At 44.9% G+C, this 20,480-nt stretch overlaps 19 non-coding genes and 1 pseudogene across 19 annotated transcripts; all 20 read left to right on the forward strand.

The window, feature by feature from the left end:
- Nucleotides 1-228: 228 nt before the first annotated feature.
- On the forward strand, nt 229-392 carry LOC135030443 (U1 spliceosomal RNA). Its single transcript, XR_010226455.1, has one exon. It is a non-coding gene; the product is annotated as a U1 spliceosomal RNA (small nuclear RNA).
- Nucleotides 393-544: 152 nt separating this feature from the next.
- LOC135030451 (U1 spliceosomal RNA) lies at nt 545-707 on the forward strand. Its single transcript, XR_010226464.1, has one exon. It is a non-coding gene; the product is annotated as a U1 spliceosomal RNA (small nuclear RNA).
- A 671-nt stretch (nt 708-1,378) lies between these two features.
- LOC135030425 (U1 spliceosomal RNA) lies at nt 1,379-1,542 on the forward strand. The gene has a single exon (XR_010226437.1). It is a non-coding gene; the product is annotated as a U1 spliceosomal RNA (small nuclear RNA).
- A 152-nt stretch (nt 1,543-1,694) lies between these two features.
- Nucleotides 1,695-1,857, forward strand: LOC135030407 (U1 spliceosomal RNA). Its single transcript, XR_010226423.1, has one exon. It is a non-coding gene; the product is annotated as a U1 spliceosomal RNA (small nuclear RNA).
- A 646-nt stretch (nt 1,858-2,503) lies between these two features.
- On the forward strand, nt 2,504-2,667 carry LOC135030444 (U1 spliceosomal RNA). Its single transcript, XR_010226456.1, has one exon. It is a non-coding gene; the product is annotated as a U1 spliceosomal RNA (small nuclear RNA).
- A 152-nt stretch (nt 2,668-2,819) lies between these two features.
- On the forward strand, nt 2,820-2,982 carry LOC135030404 (U1 spliceosomal RNA). Its single transcript, XR_010226420.1, has one exon. It is a non-coding gene; the product is annotated as a U1 spliceosomal RNA (small nuclear RNA).
- Nucleotides 2,983-3,653: 671 nt separating this feature from the next.
- Nucleotides 3,654-3,817, forward strand: LOC135030426 (U1 spliceosomal RNA). The gene has a single exon (XR_010226438.1). It is a non-coding gene; the product is annotated as a U1 spliceosomal RNA (small nuclear RNA).
- Nucleotides 3,818-3,969: 152 nt separating this feature from the next.
- LOC135030408 (U1 spliceosomal RNA) lies at nt 3,970-4,132 on the forward strand. Its single transcript, XR_010226424.1, has one exon. It is a non-coding gene; the product is annotated as a U1 spliceosomal RNA (small nuclear RNA).
- Nucleotides 4,133-4,778: 646 nt separating this feature from the next.
- LOC135030432 (U1 spliceosomal RNA) lies at nt 4,779-4,942 on the forward strand. The gene has a single exon (XR_010226444.1). It is a non-coding gene; the product is annotated as a U1 spliceosomal RNA (small nuclear RNA).
- A 152-nt stretch (nt 4,943-5,094) lies between these two features.
- Nucleotides 5,095-5,257, forward strand: LOC135030416 (U1 spliceosomal RNA). Its single transcript, XR_010226430.1, has one exon. It is a non-coding gene; the product is annotated as a U1 spliceosomal RNA (small nuclear RNA).
- Nucleotides 5,258-5,928: 671 nt separating this feature from the next.
- On the forward strand, nt 5,929-6,092 carry LOC135030439 (U1 spliceosomal RNA). The gene has a single exon (XR_010226451.1). It is a non-coding gene; the product is annotated as a U1 spliceosomal RNA (small nuclear RNA).
- Nucleotides 6,093-6,244: 152 nt separating this feature from the next.
- LOC135030448 (U1 spliceosomal RNA) lies at nt 6,245-6,407 on the forward strand. Its single transcript, XR_010226461.1, has one exon. It is a non-coding gene; the product is annotated as a U1 spliceosomal RNA (small nuclear RNA).
- A 646-nt stretch (nt 6,408-7,053) lies between these two features.
- On the forward strand, nt 7,054-7,217 carry LOC135030433 (U1 spliceosomal RNA). Its single transcript, XR_010226445.1, has one exon. It is a non-coding gene; the product is annotated as a U1 spliceosomal RNA (small nuclear RNA).
- Nucleotides 7,218-7,369: 152 nt separating this feature from the next.
- On the forward strand, nt 7,370-7,532 carry LOC135030415 (U1 spliceosomal RNA). The gene has a single exon (XR_010226429.1). It is a non-coding gene; the product is annotated as a U1 spliceosomal RNA (small nuclear RNA).
- Nucleotides 7,533-8,203: 671 nt separating this feature from the next.
- Nucleotides 8,204-8,367, forward strand: LOC135030440 (U1 spliceosomal RNA). Its single transcript, XR_010226452.1, has one exon. It is a non-coding gene; the product is annotated as a U1 spliceosomal RNA (small nuclear RNA).
- Nucleotides 8,368-8,519: 152 nt separating this feature from the next.
- LOC135030449 (U1 spliceosomal RNA) lies at nt 8,520-8,682 on the forward strand. The gene has a single exon (XR_010226462.1). It is a non-coding gene; the product is annotated as a U1 spliceosomal RNA (small nuclear RNA).
- A 646-nt stretch (nt 8,683-9,328) lies between these two features.
- On the forward strand, nt 9,329-9,492 carry LOC135030434 (U1 spliceosomal RNA). The gene has a single exon (XR_010226446.1). It is a non-coding gene; the product is annotated as a U1 spliceosomal RNA (small nuclear RNA).
- Nucleotides 9,493-9,644: 152 nt separating this feature from the next.
- LOC135030420 (U1 spliceosomal RNA) lies at nt 9,645-9,807 on the forward strand. Its single transcript, XR_010226431.1, has one exon. It is a non-coding gene; the product is annotated as a U1 spliceosomal RNA (small nuclear RNA).
- Nucleotides 9,808-10,478: 671 nt separating this feature from the next.
- Nucleotides 10,479-10,642, forward strand: LOC135030441 (U1 spliceosomal RNA). Its single transcript, XR_010226453.1, has one exon. It is a non-coding gene; the product is annotated as a U1 spliceosomal RNA (small nuclear RNA).
- A 152-nt stretch (nt 10,643-10,794) lies between these two features.
- On the forward strand, nt 10,795-10,936 carry LOC135030417 (U1 spliceosomal RNA; annotated as a pseudogene).
- The last annotated feature ends 9,544 nt before the right edge of the window (nt 10,937-20,480 follow it).

A 20,480-nucleotide genomic window follows, 5' to 3' on the forward strand; every position in this document is an offset into this window, starting at 1 on the left:
GCAGGCCTTCCCCCAGGAATGCTTGTACTAGTTGTTGCATTTGGTTTGTTGTTTGGGGGTGCTTCAGTATTAGGCAGCCTTCTGCCCTCCCATGTTCATCTGAAAATATGTGTTCTCCCTGCAGTTGTTGTCCCCAGATGAGAGTTCCCTTGTGCTGCCTCAGTTGAATCGCCTTTACTTGACAGAGATGTGCCTGAGCAGCGGCCCTCCCCAGCCCTATCCCAAATCATACTTATTTTGCATAGGAGATATCATGGTCATGAAGATTGTTCTCCCAGGGTGAGGTTCATTCATTGCATTCTGGGTATGATGACCCCTGTGATTTCCCCAAATGTGGAAAACTCGACTGCATTATTTGTGGTAGAGGGGGACTGTGTTTGTGCTTTCCTCTGGTCAGCTCTGGTAAAAGTCAGATTTCTTTGTCTCAGATCTTCCTCTAGCCTTGTTCTTCTTTCGAGAGTTCCCTTGTGCTGCCTCAGTTGGATCTCCTTCACTTGACAGGGGGGTGCCCGAGCAGCGACCCTCCCCAGCTCTAGCCCAACTCCTACTTACCTGCCAGGTGAGATACTATGATCAGGAAGGTGCTTCTCCCAGGGCAAGGCTCACCCATTGCACTCTGGGTGTGCTGCTCCTGCGATTTCCCCAAATGTGGGACACTTGACTGCATAATTTGTGTTTCCTCTGGTCGGCTCTCGTATAATTCAGATCTCTTTGTCTCAGGTCTCTCTCCAGCCTAGTTTGCTGTCTGTTTCCACTTCTCTTTTCTTGAACCGCTCCCTTCTATGCCCTTGCGCACTATCCTGACTTCTCCCGTCTGCTTACTTTGTGCCTTCCAACGCACAATGCGAACTACAGGTAGTGCTGCAGGGCCCACACCCTTTTAGTTGCCTTACAGAGCAGCTCTGGAGCTGTTACAGTGCCCAGCTGCTGCAAGAAATCAGCTTGAATGCTTCAGGTGCTGGGGCATAGCCAACATGAGCCCCACACCGAAGGAGGGTGGAGGTGTTTAATGCGAATTAGGGGTCATGCAAGCGCCGCAAAAGGCCGCCATGCCCTGCACATCCCTTTTTTCTTTTCATATGCAGACGAGGGTTGAAGCCAACTTTGACCCACTGCTTGGATGACATCACCATATGCAAATCCATCTGCTGCAGGCCTTCCCCCAGGAATGCTTGCACTAGTTGTTGCATTTGGTTTGTTGTTTGGGGGTGCTTCAGTATTAGGCAGCCTTCTGCCCTCCCATGTTCATCTGAAAATATGTGTTCTCCCTGCAGTTGTTGTCCCCAGATGAGAGTTCCCTTGTGCTGCCTCAGTTGAATCGCCTTTACTTGACAGAGATGTGCCTGAGCAGCGGCCCTCCCCAGCCCTATCCCAAATCATACTTATTTTGCATAGGAGATACCATGGTCATGAAGATTGTTCTCCCAGGGTGAGGTTCATTCATTGCATTCTGGGTATGCTGACCCCTGTGATTTCCCCAAATGTGGGAAACTCGACTGCATTATTTGTGGTAGTGGGGGACTGTGTTTGTGCTTTCCTCTGGTCAGCTCTGGTAAAAGTCAGATTTCTTTGTCTCAGATCTTCCTCTAGCCTTGTTCTTCTTTCGAGAGTTCCCTTGTGCTGCCTCAGTTGGATCTCCTTCACTTGACAGGGGGGTGCCCGAGCAGCGACCCTCCCCAGCTCTAGCCCAACTCCTACTTACCTGCCAGGTGAGATACTATGATCAGGAAGGTGCTTATCCCAGGGCAAGGCTCACCCATTGCACTCTGGGTGTGCTGCTCCTGCGATTTCCCCAAATGTGGGAAACTTGACTGCATAATTTGTGTTTCCTCTGGTCGGCTCTCGTATAATTCAGATCTCTTTGTCTCAGGTCTTTCTCCAGCCTAGTTTGCTGTCTGTTTCCACTTCTCTTTTCTTGAGCCGCTCCCTTCTATGCCCTTGCGCACTATCCTGACCTCTCCCGTCTGCTTACTTTGTGCCTTCCAACGCACAATGCATACTACAGGTAGTGCTGCAGGGCCCACACCCTTTTACATGCTTTACAGAACAGCTCTGGAGCTGTTACAGTGCCCAGCTGCTGCAAGAAATCATCTTGAATGCTTCAGGGGCTGGGGCATAGCCAACATGAGCCCCACACCGAAGGAGGGGTCATCCAAGCGCCACAAAAGGACACCATGCCCTGCACATCCCTTTTTTCTTTTCATATGCAGACGAGGGTTGAAGCCAACTTTGACCCACTGCTTGGATGACATCACCATATGCAAATCCATCTGCTGCAGGCCTTCCCCCAGGAATGCTTGCACTAGTTGTTGCATTTGGTTTGTTGTTTGGGGGTGCTTCAGTATTAGGCAGCCTTCTGCCCTCCCATGTTCATCTGAAAATATGTGTTCTCCCTGCAGTTGTTGTCCCCAGATGAGAGTTCCCTTGTGCTGCCTCAGTTGAATCTCCTTTACTTGACAGAGATGTGCCTGAGCAGCGGCCCTCCCCAGCCCTATCCCAAATCATACTTATTTTGCATAGGAGATATCATGGTCATGAAGATTGTTCTCCCAGGGTGAGGTTCATTCATTGCATTCTGGGTATGATGACCCCTGTGATTTCCCCAAATGTGGAAAACTCGACTGCATTATTTGTGGTAGAGGGGGACTGTGTTTGTGCTTTCCTCTGGTCAGCTCTGGTAAAAGTCAGATTTCTTTGTCTCAGATCTTCCTCTAGCCTTGTTCTTCTTTCGAGAGTTCCCTTGTGCTGCCTCAGTTGGATCTCCTTCACTTGACAGGGGGGTGCCCGAGCAGCGACCCTCCCCAGCTCTAGCCCAACTCCTACTTACCTGCCAGGTGAGATACTATGATCAGGAAGGTGCTTCTCCCAGGGCAAGGCTCACCCATTGCACTCTGGGTGTGCTGCTCCTGCGATTTCCCCAAATGTGGGACACTTGACTGCATAATTTGTGTTTCCTCTGGTCGGCTCTCGTATAATTCAGATCTCTTTGTCTCAGGTCTCTCTCCAGCCTAGTTTGCTGTCTGTTTCCACTTCTCTTTTCTTGAACCGCTCCCTTCTATGCCCTTGCGCACTATCCTGACTTCTCCCGTCTGCTTACTTTGTGCCTTCCAACGCACAATGCGAACTACAGGTAGTGCTGCAGGGCCCACACCCTTTTAGTTGCCTTACAGAGCAGCTCTGGAGCTGTTACAGTGCCCAGCTGCTGCAAGAAATCAGCTTGAATGCTTCAGGTGCTGGGGCATAGCCAACATGAGCCCCACACCGAAGGAGGGTGGAGGTGTTTAATGCGAATTAGGGGTCATGCAAGCGCCGCAAAAGGCCGCCATGCCCTGCACATCCCTTTTTTCTTTTCATATGCAGACGAGGGTTGAAGCCAACTTTGACCCACTGCTTGGATGACATCACCATATGCAAATCCATCTGCTGCAGGCCTTCCCCCAGGAATGCTTGCACTAGTTGTTGCATTTGGTTTGTTGTTTGGGGGTGCTTCAGTATTAGGCAGCCTTCTGCCCTCCCATGTTCATCTGAAAATATGTGTTCTCCCTGCAGTTGTTGTCCCCAGATGAGAGTTCCCTTGTGCTGCCTCAGTTGAATCGCCTTTACTTGACAGAGATGTGCCTGAGCAGCGGCCCTCCCCAGCCCTATCCCAAATCATACTTATTTTGCATAGGAGATACCATGGTCATGAAGATTGTTCTCCCAGGGTGAGGTTCATTCATTGCATTCTGGGTATGCTGACCCCTGTGATTTCCCCAAATGTGGGAAACTCGACTGCATTATTTGTGGTAGTGGGGGACTGTGTTTGTGCTTTCCTCTGGTCAGCTCTGGTAAAAGTCAGATTTCTTTGTCTCAGATCTTCCTCTAGCCTTGTTCTTCTTTCGAGAGTTCCCTTGTGCTGCCTCAGTTGGATCTCCTTCACTTGACAGGGGGGTGCCCGAGCAGCGACCCTCCCCAGCTCTAGCCCAACTCCTACTTACCTGCCAGGTGAGATACTATGATCAGGAAGGTGCTTATCCCAGGGCAAGGCTCACCCATTGCACTCTGGGTGTGCTGCTCCTGCGATTTCCCCAAATGTGGGAAACTTGACTGCATAATTTGTGTTTCCTCTGGTCGGCTCTCGTATAATTCAGATCTCTTTGTCTCAGGTCTTTCTCCAGCCTAGTTTGCTGTCTGTTTCCACTTCTCTTTTCTTGAGCCGCTCCCTTCTATGCCCTTGCGCACTATCCTGACCTCTCCCGTCTGCTTACTTTGTGCCTTCCAACGCACAATGCATACTACAGGTAGTGCTGCAGGGCCCACACCCTTTTACATGCTTTACAGAACAGCTCTGGAGCTGTTACAGTGCCCAGCTGCTGCAAGAAATCATCTTGAATGCTTCAGGGGCTGGGGCATAGCCAACATGAGCCCCACACCGAAGGAGGGGTCATCCAAGCGCCACAAAAGGACACCATGCCCTGCACATCCCTTTTTTCTTTTCATATGCAGACGAGGGTTGAAGCCAACTTTGACCCACTGCTTGGATGACATCACCATATGCAAATCCATCTGCTGCAGGCCTTCCCCCAGGAATGCTTGCACTAGTTGTTGCATTTGGTTTGTTGTTTGGGGGTGCTTCAGTATTAGGCAGCCTTCTGCCCTCCCATGTTCATCTGAAAATATGTGTTCTCCCTGCAGTTGTTGTCCCCAGATGAGAGTTCCCTTGTGCTGCCTCAGTTGAATCTCCTTTACTTGACAGAGATGTGCCTGAGCAGCGGCCCTCCCCAGCCCTATCCCAAATCATACTTATTTTGCATAGGAGATACCATGGTCATGAAGATTGTTCTCCCAGGGTGAGGTTCATTCATTGCATTCTGGGTATGCTGACCCCTGTGATTTCCCCAAATGTGGGAAACTCGACTGCATTATTTGTGGTAGTGGGGGACTGTGTTTGTGCTTTCTTCTGGTCAACTCTGGTAAAAATCAGATTTCTTTGTCTCAGATCTTCCTCTAGCCTTGTTCCTCTTTCGAGAGTTCCCTTGTGCTGCCTCAGTTGGATCTCCTTCACTTGACAGGGGGGTACCCGAGCAGCGACCCTCCCCAGCTCTAGCCCAACTCCTACTTACCTGCCAGGCGAGATACTATGATCATGTAGGTGCTTCTCCCAGGGCAAGGCTCACCCATTGCACTCTGGGTGTGCTGCCCCTGTGATTTCCCCAAATGTGGGAAACTTGACTGCATAATTTGTGTTTCCCCTGGTCGTCTCTCGTATAATTCAGATCTCTTTGTCTCAGGTCTCTCTCCAGCCTAGTTTGCTGTCTGTTTCCACTTCTCTTTTCTTGAGCCGCTCCCTTCTATGCCCTTGCGCACTATCCTGACTTCTCCCGTCTGCTTACTTTGTGCCTTCCAACACACAATGCAAACTACAGGTAGTGCTGCAGGGCCCACACCCTTTTACTTGCCTCACAGAGCAGCTCTGGAGCTGTTACAGTACCCAGCTGCTGCAAGAAATCAGCTTGAATGCTTCAGGGGCTGGGGCATTGCCAACATGAGCCCCACACCGAAGGAGGGTGGGGGTGTTTAATGCGAACTAAGGGTCACCCAAGCGCCGCAAAAGGCCGCCATGCCCTGCATGCCCCTTTTCTCTTTTCATATGCAGACGAGGGTTGAAGCCAACTTTGACCCACTGCTTGGATGACATCACCATATGCAAATCCATCTGCTGCAGGCCTTCCCCCAGGAATGCTTGCACTAGTTGTTGCATTTGGTTTGTTGTTTGGGGGTGCTTCAGTATTAGGCAGCCTTCTGCCCTCCCATGTTCATCTGAAAATATGTGTTCTCCCTGCAGTTGTTGTCCCCAGATGAGAGTTCCCTTGTGCTGCCTCAGTTGAATCGCCTTTACTTGACAGAGATGTGCCTGAGCAGCGGCACTCCCCAGCCCTATCCCAAATCATACTTATTTTGCATAGGAGATATCATGGTCATGAAGATTGTTCTCCCAGGGTGAGGTTCATTCATTGCATTCTGGGTATGATGACCCCTGTGATTTCCCCAAATGTGGGAAACTCGACTGCATTATTTGTGGTAGTGGGGGACTGTGTTTGTGCTTTCCTCTGGTCAGCTCTGGTAAAAGTCAGATTTCTTTGTCTCAGATCTTCCTCTAGCCTTGTTCTTCTTTCGAGAGTTCCCTTGTGCTGCCTCAGTTGGATCTCCTCCACTTGACAGGGGGGTGCCCGAGCAGCGACCCTCCCCAGCTCTAGCCCAACTCCTACTTACCTGCCAGGTGAGATACTATGATCAGGAAGGTGCTTCTCCCAGGGCAAGGCTCACCCATTGCACTCTGGGTGTGCTGCTCCTGCGATTTCCCCAAATGTGGGAAACTTGACTGCATAATTTGTGTTTCCTCTGGTCGGCTCTCGTATAATTCAGATCTCTTTGTCTCAGGTCTTTCTCCAGCCTAGTTTGCTGTCTGTTTCCACTTCTCTTTTCTTGAGCCGCTCCCTTCTATGCCCTTGCGCACTATCCTGACCTCTCCCGTCTGCTTACTTTGTGCCTTCCAACGCACAATGCATACTACAGGTAGTGCTGCAGGGCCCACACCCTTTTACATGCTTTACAGAACAGCTCTGGAGCTGTTACAGTGCCCAGCTGCTGCAAGAAATCATCTTGAATGCTTCAGGGGCTGGGGCATAGCCAACATGAGCCCCACACCGAAGGAGGGGTCATCCAAGCGCCACAAAAGGACACCATGCCCTGCACATCCCTTTTTTCTTTTCATATGCAGACGTGGGTTGAAGCCAACTTTGACCCACTGCTTGGATGACATCACCATATGCAAATCCATCTGCTGCAGGCCTTCCCCCAGGAATGCTTGCACTAGTTGTTGCATTTGGTTTGTTGTTTGGGGGTGCTTCAGTATTAGGCAGCCTTCTGCCCTCCCATGTTCATCTGAAAATATGTGTTCTCCCTGCAGTTGTTGTCCCCAGATGAGAGTTCCCTTGTGCTGCCTCAGTTGAATCTCCTTTACTTGACAGAGATGTGCCTGAGCAGCGGCCCTCCCCAGCCCTATCCCAAATCATACTTATTTTGCATAGGAGATACCATGGTCATGAAGATTGTTCTCCCAGGGTGAGGTTCATTCATTGCATTCTGGGTATGCTGACCCCTGTGATTTCCCCAAATGTGGGAAACTCGACTGCATTATTTGTGGTAGTGGGGGACTGTGTTTGTGCTTTCTTCTGGTCAACTCTGGTAAAAATCAGATTTCTTTGTCTCAGATCTTCCTCTAGCCTTGTTCCTCTTTCGAGAGTTCCCTTGTGCTGCCTCAGTTGGATCTCCTTCACTTGACAGGGGGGTACCCGAGCAGCGACCCTCCCCAGCTCTAGCCCAACTCCTACTTACCTGCCAGGTGAGATACTATGATCATGTAGGTGCTTCTCCCAGGGCAAGGCTCACCCATTGCACTCTGGGTGTGCTGCCCCTGTGATTTCCCCAAATGTGGGAAACTTGACTGCATAATTTGTGTTTCCCCTGGTCGTCTCTCGTATAATTCAGATCTCTTTGTCTCAGGTCTCTCTCCAGCCTAGTTTGCTGTCTGTTTCCACTTCTCTTTTCTTGAGCCGCTCCCTTCTATGCCCTTGCGCACTATCCTGACTTCTCCCGTCTGCTTACTTTGTGCCTTCCAACACACAATGCAAACTACAGGTAGTGCTGCAGGGCCCACACCCTTTTACTTGCCTCACAGAGCAGCTCTGGAGCTGTTACAGTACCCAGCTGCTGCAAGAAATCAGCTTGAATGCTTCAGGGGCTGGGGCATTGCCAACATGAGCCCCACACCGAAGGAGGGTGGGGGTGTTTAATGCGAACTAAGGGTCACCCAAGCGCCGCAAAAGGCCGCCATGCCCTGCATGCCCCTTTTCTCTTTTCATATGCAGACGAGGGTTGAAGCCAACTTTGACCCACTGCTTGGATGACATCACCATATGCAAATCCATCTGCTGCAGGCCTTCCCCCAGGAATGCTTGCACTAGTTGTTGCATTTGGTTTGTTGTTTGGGGGTGCTTCAGTATTAGGCAGCCTTCTGCCCTCCCATGTTCATCTGAAAATATGTGTTCTCCCTGCAGTTGTTGTCCCCAGATGAGAGTTCCCTTGTGCTGCCTCAGTTGAATCGCCTTTACTTGACAGAGATGTGCCTGAGCAGCGGCACTCCCCAGCCCTATCCCAAATCATACTTATTTTGCATAGGAGATATCATGGTCATGAAGATTGTTCTCCCAGGGTGAGGTTCATTCATTGCATTCTGGGTATGATGACCCCTGTGATTTCCCCAAATGTGGGAAACTCGACTGCATTATTTGTGGTAGTGGGGGACTGTGTTTGTGCTTTCCTCTGGTCAGCTCTGGTAAAAGTCAGATTTCTTTGTCTCAGATCTTCCTCTAGCCTTGTTCTTCTTTCGAGAGTTCCCTTGTGCTGCCTCAGTTGGATCTCCTCCACTTGACAGGGGGGTGCCCGAGCAGCGACCCTCCCCAGCTCTAGCCCAACTCCTACTTACCTGCCAGGTGAGATACTATGATCAGGAAGGTGCTTCTCCCAGGGCAAGGCTCACCCATTGCACTCTGGGTGTGCTGCTCCTGCGATTTCCCCAAATGTGGGAAACTTGACTGCATAATTTGTGTTTCCTCTGGTCGGCTCTCGTATAATTCAGATCTCTTTGTCTCAGGTCTTTCTCCAGCCTAGTTTGCTGTCTGTTTCCACTTCTTTTTTCTTGAGCCGCTCCCTTCTATGCCCTTGCGCACTATCCTGACCTCTCCCGTCTGCTTACTTTGTGCCTTCCAACGCACAATGCATACTACAGGTAGTGCTGCAGGGCCCACACCCTTTTACATGCTTTACAGAACAGCTCTGGAGCTGTTACAGTGCCCAGCTGCTGCAAGAAGTCATCTTGAATGCTTCAGGGGCTGGGGCATAGCCAACATGAGCCCCACACCGAAGGAGGGGTCATCCAAGCGCCACAAAAGGACACCATGCCCTGCACATCCCTTTTTTCTTTTCATATGCAGACGAGGGTTGAAGCCAACTTTGACCCACTGCTTGGATGACATCACCATATGCAAATCCATCTGCTGCAGGCCTTCCCCCAGGAATGCTTGCACTAGTTGTTGCATTTGGTTTGTTGTTTGGGGGTGCTTCAGTATTAGGCAGCCTTCTGCCCTCCCATGTTCATCTGAAAATATGTGTTCTCCCTGCAGTTGGTGTCCCCAGATGAGAGTTCCCTTGTGCTGCCTCAGTTGAATCTCCTTTACTTGACAGAGATGTGCCTGAGCAGCGGCCCTCCCCAGCCCTATCCCAAATCATACTTATTTTGCATAGGAGATACCATGGTCATGAAGATTGTTCTCCCAGGGTGAGGTTCATTCATTGCATTCTGGGTATGCTGACCCCTGTGATTTCCCCAAATGTGGGAAACTCGACTGCATTATTTGTGGTAGTGGGGGACTGTGTTTGTGCTTTCTTCTGGTCAACTCTGGTAAAAATCAGATTTCTTTGTCTCAGATCTTCCTCTAGCCTTGTTCCTCTTTCGAGAGTTCCCTTGTGCTGCCTCAGTTGGATCTCCTTCACTTGACAGGGGGGTACCCGAGCAGCGACCCTCCCCAGCTCTAGCCCAACTCCTACTTACCTGCCAGGTGAGATACTATGATCATGTAGGTGCTTCTCCCAGGGCAAGGCTCACCCATTGCACTCTGGGTGTTCTGCCCCTGTGATTTCCCCAAATGTGGGAAACTTGACTGCATAATTTGTGTTTCCCCTGGTCGTCTCTCGTATAATTCAGATCTCTTTGTCTCAGGTCTCTCTCCAGCCTAGTTTGCTGTCTGTTTCCACTTCTCTTTTCTTGAGCCGCTCCCTTCTATGCCCTTGCGCACTATCCTGACTTCTCCCGTCTGCTTACTTTGTGCCTTCCAACACACAATGCAAACTACAGGTAGTGCTGCAGGGCCCACACCCTTTTACTTGCCTCACAGAGCAGCTCTGGAGCTGTTACAGTACCCAGCTGCTGCAAGAAATCAGCTTGAATGCTTCAGGGGCTGGGGCATTGCCAACATGAGCCCCACACCGAAGGAGGGTGGGGGTGTTTAATGCGAACTAAGGGTCACCCAAGCGCCGCAAAAGGCCGCCATGCCCTGCACGCCCCTTTTCTCTTTTCATATGCAGACGAGGGTTGAAGCCAACTTTGACCCACTGCTTGGATGACATCACCATATGCAAATCCATCTGCTGCAGGCCTTCCCCCAGGAATGCTTGCACTAGTTGTTGCATTTGGTTTGTTGTTTGGGGGTGCTTCAGTATTAGGCAGCCTTCTGCCCTCCCATGTTCATCTGAAAATATGTGTTCTCCCTGCAGTTGTTGTCCCCAGATGAGAGTTCCCTTGTGCTGCCTCAGTTGAATCGCCTTTACTTGACAGAGATGTGCCTGAGCAGCGGCACTCCCCAGCCCTATCCCAAATCATACTTATTTTGCATAGGAGATATCATGGTCATGAAGATTGTTCTCCCAGGGTGAGGTTCATTCATTGCATTCTGGGTATGATGACCCCTGTGATTTCCCCAAATGTGGGAAACTCGACTGCATTATTTGTGGTAGTGGGGGACTGTGTTTGTGCTTTCCTCTGGTCAGCTCTGGTAAAAGTCAGATTTCTTTGTCTCAGATCTTCCTCTAGCCTTGTTCTTCTTTCGAGAGTTCCCTTGTGCTGCCTCAGTTGGATCTCCTCCACTTGACAGGGGGGTGCCCGAGCAGCGACCCTCCCCAGCTCTAGCCCAACTCCTACTTACCTGCCAGGTGAGATACTATGATCATGTAGGTGCTTCTCCCAGGGCAAGGCTCACCCATTGCACTCTGGGTGTGCTGCCCCTTTGATTTCCCCAAATGTGGGAAACTTGACTGCATAATTTGTGTTTCCCCTGGTCGGCTCTCATATAATTCAGATCTCTTTGTCTCAGGTCTCTCTCCAGCCTAGTTTGCTGTCTGTTTCCACTTCTCTTTTCTTGAGCCGCTCCCTTCTATGCCCTTGCGCACTATCCTGACTTCTCCCGTCTGCTTACTTTGTGCCTTCCAACGCACAATGCGAACTACAGGTAGTGCTGCAGGGCCCACACCCTTTTAGTTGCCTTACAGAGCAGCTCTGGAGCTGTTACAGTGCCCAGCTGCTGCAAGAAATCAGCTTGAATGTTCTTCGTTGATTGATGGAAGAAACATCTTACAAAAACTCTCCAGATTATTGACTTTTTAAAGTTTTTCTAGGAAACGTTCTAGATGAATGCTTATTAGCGTTTGTCAGAATGTACGTTTGCAAAGTGTCACTGTGGCGCAATCAGTTAGCGTGTTCGGTTATTATCCAAAAGGTTGGTGGTTCAATCCCACCCAGGGACGTAATTTACCTTGTTATCAGATTTTGGTGATCTTTAAGTAGACAAGTCAAAATTTCAAACCCCCTCTTGTGGTGTAGGGTACCTGGCCTTCTCTGATGTAATCAGAGTTAGATTTGATTAAGTGATTTTATAAAAAAAATAGCTAGGAAGCACAATTTAGCAGTGGGTTGCAGAGAAAAAGAAAAATGCTGGCAAAAAAATCCAATTGAGTGATTAAACAGCTCTTCATTTTCTGGCTTTATTTTTATGCTAACAAATTTGTTCTCTGAAAAGTGTCCACAAAGCCAAGTATCTGATTAACACCTTTGTAGGGATGGTTTTTAACCTATTACTAAATTAAACTTGCTTTATTGGAAAGGCAGCAAGATGCATCGTCATTTCAATATCTACTGAAATAATACAGGTTGACACCAGGAAACATTAACGCCACTGCATCCTTGCTGCTTTCTCATGTGGAAGTCTGTTTAATGTGAAAACAAGGTGATATCTAATTAGCACACAGGTAAGGAATTAAGAAAATCTTTATTTAAGGGTGAAGATGTTTCTCACAAAATCGTTGCCCCAATGCATCATTGAAATTCAAGCTGGAAAGATGATTTTAATATATCACTTGTACATTTTGTATTGCTCTTCTGGTGACAATGTAGTTTGTTTTTGTCAATTACCATTTTAATAATAGGGTAAAGAAAATTAAGTGGATTTTTGAAAGAAAACAATACTGTCAATATACTATTAAACAAATTAAAATGGTAAAAGTTATTGTACTTTAAGTAAAAATAAAAGAGCTAAAATATCAATCCCAATTTTGGATTACTTTAATTAAAAAAAAATGCATATAGCAGAGGATAGTTTCAATCTGCCTACCTCTGGGTTATCGGCCCAGCATGCTTCCATTGCAGTACTCTGCTGCACATGTAAGTGCAAGAGATCCTGAAGCACTCACTCATCATGGGAAAGTACCAATGTGTTTCTTCGTTGGTTGATGGAAGAAACATCTTACAAAAACTCTCCAGATTATTGACTTTTTAAAGTTTTTCTAGGAAACGTTCTAGATGAATGCTTATTAGCCTTTGTCAGTATGAACTTTTTGCAAAGTGTCTCTGTGGCGCAATCGGTTAGTGTGTTCGGCTATTAACCAAAAGGTTGGTGGTTCAATCCCACCCAGGGATGTAATTGACCTTGTGATCAGATTTTGGTGATATTTAAGTAGACAAGTCAAAATTTCAAACCCCTTGTTATGGTGTGGGTACCTGGCCTTCCCTGATGTAATCAGAGTTAGATTTGATTCAGTGATTTTATAAAAACAGCTAGGAAGCACAATTTAGCAGTAGGTTGCAGAGAAAAAAAATATGCTGGCAGAAAAATCCAATTGAGTGATTAAACAGCTCTTCATTTTCTGGCTTTATTTTTATGCTAACAAATTTGTTCACTGAAAAGTGTCCACAAAGCCAAGTCTCTGATTAACACCTTTGTAAGGATGGTTTTTCACCTATTACTAAATTAAACTTGCTTCATTGGAAAGGCAGCAAGATGCATCCTCATTTCAATGTCTACTGAAATAATACAGGTTGATACCAGGAAACATTAACGCCACTGCATCCTTGCTGCTTTCTCATGTGGAAGTCTGTTTAATGTGAAAACAAGGTGATATGTAATTAGCACACAGGTAAGGAATTAAGAAAATCTTTATTTAAGGGTGAAGATGTTTCTCACAAAATCGTTGCCCCAATGCATCATTGAAATTCAAGCTGGAAAGATGATTTTAATATATCACTTGTACATTTTGTATTGCTCTTCTGGTGACAATGTAGTTTGTTTTTGTCAATTACCATTTTAATAATAGGGTAAAGAAAATTAAGTGGATTTTTGAAAGAAAACAATACTGTCAATATACTATTAAAACAAATTAATTGGTAAAAGTTATTGTACTTTAAGTAAAAATAAAAGAGGCAAAATATCAATCCCAGTTTTGGATTACTTTAATTAACAAAAAAAAATGCATATAGCAGAGGATAGTTTCAATCTGCCTACCTCTGGGTTATGGGCTCAGCATGCTTCCATTGCTGTACTCTGCTGCACATGTAAGTGCATGAGATCCTGAAGCACTCACTCATCATGGGAAAGTACCAATGTGTTTCTTCGTTGGTTGATGGAAGAAACATCTTACAAAAACTCTCCAGATTATTACCTTTTTAAAGTTTTTCTAGGAAACGTTCTAGATGAATGCTTATTAGCCTTTGTCAGTATGTACTTTTGCAAAGTGTCTCTGTGGTGCAATTGGTTAGTGTGTAAGGCTATTAACCAAAAGGTTGGTGGTTCAATCCCACCCAGGAATGTAATTGACCTTGTGATAAGATTTTGGTGATATTTAAGTAGACAAGTCAAAATTTCAAACCCCCTCTTATTGTGTAGGGTACCTGGCCTTCTCTGATGTAATCAGAGTTAGATTTGATTCAGTGATTTTATAAAAAACAGCTAGGAAGCACAATTTAGCAGTGGGTTGCAGATAAAAAAAATATGCTGGCAAAAAAATACAATTGAGTGATTAAACAGCTCTTCATTTTCTGGCTTTATTTTTATGCTAACAAATTTGTTCTCTGAAATGTGTCCACAAAGCCAAGTCTCTGATTAACACCTTTGTAGGGATGGTTTTTCACCTATTACTAAATTAAACTTGCTTCATTGGAAAGGCAACAAGATGCATCCTCATTTCAATGTCTACTGAAATAATACAGGTTGACACCAGGAAACATTAACGCCACTGCATCCTTGCTGCTTTCTCATGTGGAAGTCTGTTTAATGTGAAAACAAGGTGATATCTAATTAGCACACAGGTAAGGAATTAAGAAAATCTTTATTTAAGGGTGAAGATGTTTCTCACAAAATCGTTGCCCCAATGCATCATTGAAATTCAAGCTGGAAAGATGATTTTAATATATCACTTGTACATTTTGTATTGCTCTTCTGGTGACAATGTAGTTTGTTTTTGTCAATTACCATTTTAATAATAGGGTAAAGAAAATTAAGTGGATTTTTGAAAGAAAACAATACTGTCAATATACTATCAAAACAAATTAAAATGGTAAAAGTTATTGTACTTTAAGTAAAAATAAAAGAGCAAAAATATCAATTCCAGTTTTGGATTACTTTAATTAACAAAAAAAAATGCATATAGCAAAGGATAGTTTCAATCTGCCTACCTCTGGGTTATGGGCCCAGCATGCTTCCATTGCAGTACTCTGCTGCACATGTAAGTGCAAGAGATCCTGAAGCACTCACTCATCATGGGAAAGTACCAATGTGTTTCTTCATTGGTTGATGGAAGAAACATCTTACAAAAACTCTCCAGATTATTGACTTTTTAAAGTTTTTCTAGGAAACGTTCTAGATGAATGCTTATTAGCCTTTGTCAGTATGTACTTTTGCAAAGTGTCTCTGTGGCGCAATTGGTTAGTGTGTAAAGCTATTAACCAAAAGGTTGGTGGTTCAATCCCACCCAGGGACGTAATTGACCTTGTGATCAGATTTTGGTGATATTTAAGTAGACAAGTCAAAATTTCAAACCCCCTTTTATTGTTTAGGGTACCTGGCCTTCTCTGATGTTATCAGAGTTAGATTTGATTCAGTGATTTTATAAAAAAAAGCTAGGAAGCACAATTTAGCAGTGGGTTACAGAGAAAAAAAATATGCTGGCAAAAAAATCCAATTGAGTGATTAAACAGCTCTTCATTTTCTGGTTTATTTTTATGCTAACAAATTTGTTCTCTGAAAAGTGTCCACAAAGCCAAGTCTCTGATTAACACCTTTGTAGGGATGGTTTTTCACCTATTACTAAATTAAACTTGCTTCATTGGAAAGGCAGCAAGATGCATCCTCATTTCAATGTCTACTGAAATAATACAAGTTGACACCTGGAAACATTAACGCCACTGCATCCTTGCTGCTTTCTCATGTGGAAGTCTGTTTAATGCGAAAACAAGGTGATATCTAATTAGCACACAGGTAAGGAATTAAGAAAATCTTTATTTAAGGGTGAAGATGTTTCTCACAAAATCGTTGCCCCAATGCATCATTGAAATTCAAGCTGGAAAGATGATTTTAATATATCACTTGTACATTTTGTATTGCTCTTCTGGTGACAATGTAGTTTGTTTTTGTCAATTACCATTTTAATAATAGGGTAAAGAAAATTAAGTGGATTTTTGAAAGAAAACAATACAGTCAATATACTATTAAAACAAATTAAAATGGTAAAAGTTATTGTACTTTAAGTAAAAATAAAAGAGCCAAAATATCAATCTCAGTTTTGGATTACTTTAATTAAAAAAAAAAAGCAGACAGCAGAGGATAGTTTCAATCTGCCTACCTCTGGGTTATGAGCCCAGCATGCTTCCATTGCTGTACTCTGCTGCACATGTAAGTGCAAGAGATCCTGAAGCACTCACTCATCATGGGAAAGTACCAATGTGTTTCTTCGTTGGTTGATGGAAGAAACATCTTACAAAAACTCTCCAGATTATTGACTTTTTAAAGTTTTTCTAGGAAACGTTTTAGATGAATGCTTATTAGCCTTTGTCAGTATGCCCTTTCGCAAAGTGTCTCTGTGGCGCAATCAGTTAGTGTGCACGGCTATTAATTAAAAGGTTGGTGGTTCAATCCCACCCAGGGATGTAATTGATCTTGTTATCAGATTTTGGTGATCTTTAAGTAGACAAGTTAAAATTTCAAACCCCCTGTTATGGTGTAGGGTACCTGGCCTTCTCTGATGTAATCAGAGTTAGATTTGATTCAGTGATTTTATAAAAACAGCTAGGAAGCACAATTTAGCAGTGGGTTGCAGAGAAAAAGAAATATGCTGGCAGAAAAATCCAATTGAGTGATTAAACAGCTCTTCATTTTCTGGCTTTATTTTTATGCTAACAAATTTGTTCTCTGAAAAGTGTCCACAAAGCAAAGTCTCTGATTAACACCTTTGTAAGGATGGTTTTTCACCTATTACTAAATTAAACTTGCTTCATTGGAAAGGCAGCAAGATGCATCCTCATTTCAATGTCTACTGAAATAATACAAGTTGACACCAGGAAACATTAACGCCACTGCATCCTTGCTGCTTTCTCATGTGGAAGTCTGTTTAATGTGAAAACAAGGTGATATCTAATTAGCACACAGGTAAGGAATTAAGAAAATCTTTATTTAAGGGTGAAGATGTTTCTCACAAAATCGTTGCCCCAATGCATCATTGAAATTCAAGCTGGAAAGATGATTTTAATATATCACTTGTACATTTTGTATTGCTCTTCTGGTGACAATGTAGTTTGTTTTTGTCAATTACCATTTTAATAATAGGGTAAAGAAAATGAAGTGGATTTTTGAAAGAAAACAATACTGTCAATATACTATTAAAACAAATTAAAATGGTAAAAGTTATTGTACTTTAAGTAAAAATAAAAGAGCCAAAATATCAATCCCAGTTTTGGATTACTTTAATTAACAAAAAAAAATATGCATATAGCAGAGGATAGTTTCAATCTGCCTACCTCTGGGTTATGGGCCCAGCATGCTTCCATTGCTGTACTCTGCTGCACATGTAAGTGCAAGAGATCCTGAAGCACTCACTCATCATGAAAAAGTACCAATGTGTTTCTTCGTTGGTTGATAGAAGAAACATCTTACAAAAACTCTCCAGATTATTGATTTTTTAATGTTTTTCTAGGAAACGTTCTAGATGTATGCTTATTAGCCTTTGTCAGTATGTACTTTTTGCAAAGTGTCTCTGTGGCGCAATCGGTTAGTGTGTACGACTATTAACCAAAAGGTTGGTGGTTCAATCCCACCCAGGGATGTAATTGACCTTGTGATCAGATTTTGGTGATATTTAAGTAGACAAGTCAAAATTTCAAACCCCCTCTTATTGTGTAGGGTACCTGGCCTTCTCTGATGTAATCAGAGTTAGATTTGATTCAGTGATTTTATAAAAAACAGCTAGGAAGCACAATTTAGCAGTGGGTTGCAGAGAAAAAAAATATGCTGGCAGAAAAATCCAATTGAGTGATTAAACAGCTCTTCATTTTCTGGCTTTATTTTTATGCTAACAAATTTGTTCTCTGAAAAGTGTCCACAAAGCCAAGTCTCTGATTAACACCTTTGTAAGGATGGTTTTTCACCTATTACTAAATTAAACTTGCTTCATTGGAAAGGCAGCAAGATGCATCCTCATTTCAATGTCTACTGAAATAATACAAGTTGACACCAGGAAACATTAACGCCACTGCATCCTTGCTGCTTTCTCATGTGGAAGTCTGTTTAATGTGAAAACAAGGTGATATCTAATTAGCACACAGGTAAGGAATTAAGAAAATCTTTATTTAAGGGTGAAGATGTTTCTCACAAAATTGTTGACCCAATGCATCATTGAAATTCAAGCTGGAAAGATGAATTTAATATATCACTTGTACATTTTGTATTGCTCTTCTGGTGACAATGTAGTTTGTTTTTGTCAATTACCATTTTAATAATAGGGTAAAGAAAATGAAGTGGATTTTTGAAAGAAAACAATACTGTCAATATACTATTAAAACAAATTAAAATGGTAAAAGTTATTGTACTTTAAGTAAAAATAAAAGAGACAAAATATCAATCCCAGTTTTGGATTACTTTAATTAACAAAAAAAAAATGCATATAGCAGAGGATAGTTTCAATCTGCCTACCTCTGGGTTATGGGCCCAGCATGCTTCCATTGCAGTACTCTGCTGCACATGTAAGTGCAAGAGATCCTGAAGCACTCACTCATCATGGGAAAGTACCAATGTGTTTCTTCGTTGGTTGATGGAAGAAACATCTTACAAAAACTCTCCAGATTATTGACTTTATTAAGTTTTTCTAGGAAACGTTTTAGATGAATGCTTATTAGCCTTTGTCAGTATGTACGTTTGCAAAGTGTCTCTGTGGCGCAATCAGTTAGTGTGTACGGCTATTAACCAAAAGGTTGTTGGTTCAATCCCACCCAGGGACGTAATTGACCTTGTTATCAGATTTTGGTGATCTTTAAGTAGACAAGTCAAATTTCATATCCCCTGTTATGGTGTAGGGTACCTGGCCTTCTCTGATGTACAGATGTGTCCACTATTACCTTTCTGAAAAGAGTGCCATGGCAGTAAATTTGGCATGACATGAATTCCTTTTGTTGTTGGGCCATCATGTTGTGCTGTGACAATTCATGACAATTCATAGTTTCACCACTGGGTGTCCAGTGCATCACGTAACGTAGCTTTCCACCAACATTGCTGTTAAATAGACACTGTAATCAGGTCGTTGTGATGTATGGCCAACTTTAGAGTGTAATTGCTAATTGTGTAGGTGTGAAAATCACAGTGTGAGAGGCCTTTGAAGTAGACTCCTTGGGGGGTACAGATTTTATCCTGGCTGGGGGATGTTACTATATGTTGCTCATAGCACAGAGGTGAATGAAGTCTAAAGTGAAATTAAATAATAAGTTAAGAAAAACCTTAGTGCTAGAGAGTAAAAGAACATATAAGATTTTGCAATGATAAAATATTTCCAAATAAAGGGCCTCATTACGAGTTGATCGCACGAAGCTGCTTTTTGCAGCCCGTGCAATCATCTAATCTCCACCTATGAGGGTTGGTTTTTTCCCATAGCAAAGCTGCAATCGCTTGTGCAGGCCTGCTATGGTAAAAAATGTTGTGCAGTTTCTAAGTAGGTCTGGACTTAGGGGGTCATTACGACTCGATCGCAGCATGTCGTCGTTCGCACAGCTGCAATCGGGTCCGTGCTGCGCATGTGCGGCGGCTGCTATGTGCACGCATGGCCATCGCAGGGCAACGACGCTGGGACCGAAAAAAGCGATCGCAGCACCAATCGCACGAAGATTGACAGGCGGAGGGCGTTCCTGGGCAACTCACCGTTTGCAGCCGTTTTCGGGGAGTGGTAAGAAAAACGCAGGCATGGTGAGAGAAACGCAAGTGTGTCCAGGGCGAGTGTTTGACGTCAGAGCTAGGACCGAACAGGTTGAAAACATTGCAGCAGGTAAGTAAGTCACCGGCACCCCTGCACTGAGCATACTGCCGGCACTGCCGACACCCCTGCACCGAGGACACTTCTGGCACTCCCACACTGTCGACACTCCTGCACTGAGGACACTGCCGGCACAACTGCACTGGGGATACTGCCAGCACTCCTGCACTGAGGACACCTCCTACACTGCCGACACTGCCAGCACTTCTGCACCGAGGACACTTCCGGCACTCCCACACTGCCGGCACCCCTGACTGCTGACACTGCTGGCACCCCTGCGCTGGGGATACTGCCAGCACTCCTGCACTGATTACACCACCTGCACCTCTGCACCGAAGACACTACTGGCACTCCCACATGTATTGGAGATATATTAATACTTCACAATTAGCTGCCGCTGCTGATACTCCCGTGTGCCTGATGGATAAATTGCCCTGCACATATGGATGTCCATGTTGCTGCCCACGGTGCTGTTGGTGGCTAGAGGTGGGAGGAGAAGCCACCGGCATCTGTGATTCTGATGACCGGAAGTCGGACCCGGTCACTTGCTCGTTGCCAGGGGTTACATGCTCGTTGCCAGGGGTTACATATGCTTGTTGCCATAGGGGTTACATGCTTAGTACCAGGAGGTTACATGCTCATTCTGGGTAGCGCTGGGTAATGGTCTAGTACACAGGTTCTCAAACTCGGTCCTCAGTACCCCACACGGTGCATGTTTTGCAGGTCTCCTCACAGAACCACAAGTGAAATAATTAGCTCCACCTGTGGACTTTGTAAAATGTGTCGGTGAGTAATTAATACACCTGTGCACCTGCTGGGTTACCTGCAAAACATGCACCGTGTGGGGTCCTGAGGACCGAGTTTGAGAACCTCTGGTCTAGTAATACCCCTGGCATCTGTCTCCTAGAAGGGCCGTCTTCCATGCTGTCTGCATGGAATCTGCAGCTTCCAGTAGTAGGTAGATCCTAAGCATCTATTGTGCCGCTGCTGCGCCCCCCCCAGCCCCAGGACTCAGCCATCCAGGCTGCAGCCTTATGGCTGATGAG

This window comes from Pseudophryne corroboree, unplaced genomic scaffold, assembly GCF_028390025.1.
Source record: "Pseudophryne corroboree isolate aPseCor3 unplaced genomic scaffold, aPseCor3.hap2 scaffold_498, whole genome shotgun sequence".
NCBI classification, from domain to species: domain Eukaryota; kingdom Metazoa; phylum Chordata; class Amphibia; order Anura; family Myobatrachidae; genus Pseudophryne; species Pseudophryne corroboree.